This window comes from Malurus melanocephalus, unplaced genomic scaffold (genome assembly GCF_030028575.1).
Source record: "Malurus melanocephalus ecotype Western Australia unplaced genomic scaffold, MMel_1.1 scaffold_97, whole genome shotgun sequence".
NCBI classification, from domain to species: Eukaryota; Metazoa; Chordata; class Aves; order Passeriformes; family Maluridae; genus Malurus; species Malurus melanocephalus.
In genome coordinates, this window is record NW_026623329.1 from 507,179 (window position 1) to 510,758 (window position 3,580).

The 3,580-nt window shown below is 46.3% G+C and overlaps 1 non-coding gene across 1 annotated transcript; it reads left to right on the forward strand.

Annotated features, from left to right (window-relative positions):
* The first annotated feature begins 2,079 nt into the window (after nucleotides 1-2,079).
* TRNAF-GAA (transfer RNA phenylalanine (anticodon GAA)) lies at nucleotides 2,080-2,152 on the forward strand. The gene has a single exon. It is a non-coding gene; the product is annotated as a tRNA-Phe (tRNA).
* Nucleotides 2,153-3,580: the final 1,428 nt, after the last annotated feature.

The following is a 3,580-nucleotide window of genomic DNA, read 5'->3' on the forward strand; positions in this document are numbered from 1 at the left end:
AAAACTTGGCTGCTGTGGGCATGAATTAAATGATCCTGAAGGTCCTTTTCAACCCAAACAAYTCAGYGGTTGGCTCAGGYGTAGAGATTTGYCTTTTTGGCTTCTGAGAAATCAGGTGAGATGAATCCYACCCCAGGAATCTTTTCAAAATTGCTGGGTTTTAGAGAAAAAAAAATTAAGCTGGGGCTTCTTTTGTGGTCTTTGCTTTTTGTCTACCCTGATGTTCTCACCTGGCCTTCCAGGAATTTGGCAATCATCAGTGCTGGTAACAAGAAACAGCTTACAGTTCTTCAGRGAAGAACAAACCTTCATTATTTCACAGAATTAGAGGCATTGATGTTTCAAAATAGACATTGGTCTGTTTTGATTTGCCTTCAAAGACGGAATCTTTGAAGAAAAATGAAGCCTGGAGCAAGTCCATGCTTCAGACACTAAAAACCCTTCAAAGCAAAGCTTTATATAAGAGTAAACACTTAGGATGGACTGCACAATAATCAACTAAAAATCATCTGTCTGTGCAATCCTTGTTCTCACTTCCCTTCAACATCCAAGTGCGGAAAAATATTCAAGGAAGAGTTTTCTATTCCTAAAGGCTGATCCAATATGTGAGATCCACAGTCTCTGAGCTCAAGAAWATTCTTTAAAATTTTCTGTAGATAAAAATATCCAGCCTTGTTCTGAGCACACAGCCTGGGTTTGGGGATGATTTTGCAGAGGACGCAGTGCAAGATTTCTTCCTTGTCTTCATTTGTGGACAATTGGAAAAACTTAATGGGGCTAATCCCCAACTCCCTTCTTTTTATGGATCCTGAGGTTCAGGTGGAGATGAGAGAGAAATTTAATAGGATGGACAAAGATGGCTCATTCCCACTTCAGGGCTGAGGCCTAATCATCCTCCTGTGGCTCCAAATTCCTGGGCAATATTGGCAATATTCCTGGGCAATTCTGTCAAATCAGCAACTGTACACAAAGTGGAATTGGTTTTGGGAATTGTTTTTGGGATTTTAYTGGCCAGGGTCTTTAGCCACATCCTGGATTTGTTACATGCACCCTTTTTTTGGCACCACTTTTAAGAGCCAGATCTGGAATGTTTGACGTCACATTGAGGAGACAATTCACAAGTCAAGAAGCAGAAATTCTGTAGCACTGCTCAGCTGTCCAAAAATTCTCCCCCTCACAAGCACAAAGATGCTGAGACCCTCAGCCACCCATGACCAGTTCCTCGGTGACCATGGGTGGGATCACTAYTGGGATCAGTGCTGGAAGTGTTTCTGGAGAAAGAAAACCCACTTAGGGAATGATCCTGATGTCTGGATACTTCAAGAGCTTCCACAGTTTGGGAGCCTGAGACATCAGGAGCTGTTATCTAATAAATCTCAGTCAGGAAATATCAGCTGCTGTCAAGCTGAACATTCAAACCCAGATTAAATATATTTCTGACACCTTTCACTACCAGATTTTTAACAGACATGGAAATTTACTGTGTATTTCACATATATATTTTGGGAAGATGGGAATTTGGAGCTGGTGAAAGATGGGAGATTGTCCTGGGAGCGAATTATTTGCAAGATAAGCTGGTGGGCTGGGCAAACATCTCCCATCACTGCATAAAAACGCCTGGCTCCCGTTCCTTAGGTGCAGAGAGACAGATTGATGTGGAAAGATTAGGCAGGCTCCATGGATAATTCCAGATCTTTCCGTGGGCTCTGTGAAAAGGTGTCAGGAAATTCTGTTCCATGCTACTGCTCCTGGCTGGTTCTCAGCTTAAGGCTGCTGTTTCATTCCAGATTTAGCTGTGTTTTATCACAGAATCCCAGAATGATTTGGGCTGGCAAGGACCTTAAAAATCATYTCTTTCCAACYCCCTTCCACCATCCCAGGTTGATCCAAGCCCCATCCAACYTGGCCTYGAACACTTCCAAATGTCTTGAGCCATTAATTTTGGTCCCAGCCTGTCTCTGTCCTGTTCCCTGAAACAWTTTTTTGACTCCCTAAGCTAAAGTCAACTAAAACTGCCTGAAAAATGCTGAAACCTCATCGTGWTTCAACAGGTTTTRGRAAAATTKSAGSCAYRGCAGAGCTGAAGTAGCTCAGCTGGGAGAGCGTTAGACTGAAGATCTAAAGGTCCCTGGTTCAATCCCGGGCTTCAGCAGAGTTTTCCTGCAGTTTTGTGTGCCCAGGGCTGGGCTCTTCAGTATTACACAGACCTGGACACCCAGGAGAGATGCAGCTGAGGGGTAGGAAGGGAATGACAGAATGGGTCAGGTTGGAAGGGACCACAGTGGGGTGATCTGGTCCAACCTCCCTGCTCCAGCAAGGCCATCCCAGAGCAGAGGATTGTGTCCGGATAGTTCGGGAATATCCCCACTGGGAGAGACTCCACACCTTCCCTGGGCAATCTGTCCAGGGCTTGGTCACTCCCCAGGGAAGTTCTTCTTCATTTTCAGGTGGAACTTTCTGGGCATCAGTTCCTGCCCATTCCTCTTGTCCCATTGTCCCATTCTGAGCCCCACAGAGCAGAGCCTGGGCCCTCTGTGAGCCCTCCCTGCAGACAGGGACAGATAGGGATGAGGTCTCCTCTCAGTTGTCTCTTCTCAAGCTTGAACAGGCCCAGCTGAAGGTGATGAAAGGACTGGAGCATCTCTGTTATGAGCAGAGGATGAGAGGGATTGGTTGCCCTGAGATKTTGTGGAGTTTCCATTCTGAGTTTTATAAATTCCCTGGATGTGTCCTGATGATTGACTCTGGGTGGCCCTGCTAGAGCAGGGGGTTGTACTTGGAGATATCCAGGAATCCCTTCCAACTTCTCAGTGAGCAGAGGACAAAGATAGAATTTTATGTGTAGGGCAGGGAAAAGCCAGGCCAGTGCCATCCTCAGGTTTTTTCCATCAGCAGTGGAATCAATCAGTGGTCAATCAGTGCAACCATCTTGGCTGACCAACCAGCCAGCAAAGAGCTGGGACCAAGATCAGGGTGGCAGAAGAGCACATGAACAGAACAAATTTAAACATTCTTATCCTTATAATATTATCAAGGTTGAGATTTCCTATTTTTTTTTACCTTTTTTTTTTCTTTTTTTTTTTATGTCAAACAAATAGTTCTAATAGTGGACAGAGACTGCTTCAAACAGAATTCCTCACCCACTCTGAAATCCCGGTGCCTGTCAGCTGCTGCAGGATCTGCAGTGCCACGTCACGGGCAGAGCCCCCAGATAAACTTCCGCTCCTGTTTGAGGCACCATCTGTGTCCCATTTCTGCAGCTCCTGGCAGAGATCTCTTCCCTTCTATGGAATGTTCCTTCCCATCACCRAGCTGCAGACTTTGGAGGTGGGGAAGTCGGCGGGTGGAACAGATCCCAGCTCGGTTCAAACGGAGAGCTCTGCGCTCCTGGGGTGGCAGGAAGCTTTTGGGGCTCAYCCTGGGTCAGGTGGCCCCAAATCAGGCTTGAGGGCAGGCCAAGGAGAGGTAAAGGCAACACTCGGACAAATGGCTGCCAGAAATGGGAGAGGCTTCCCTGGGATGTTGGGTATTAATGAGGGGTGTGAGTGGTGAGGTGAGGAAGAGCCGAGTTGGGATAATC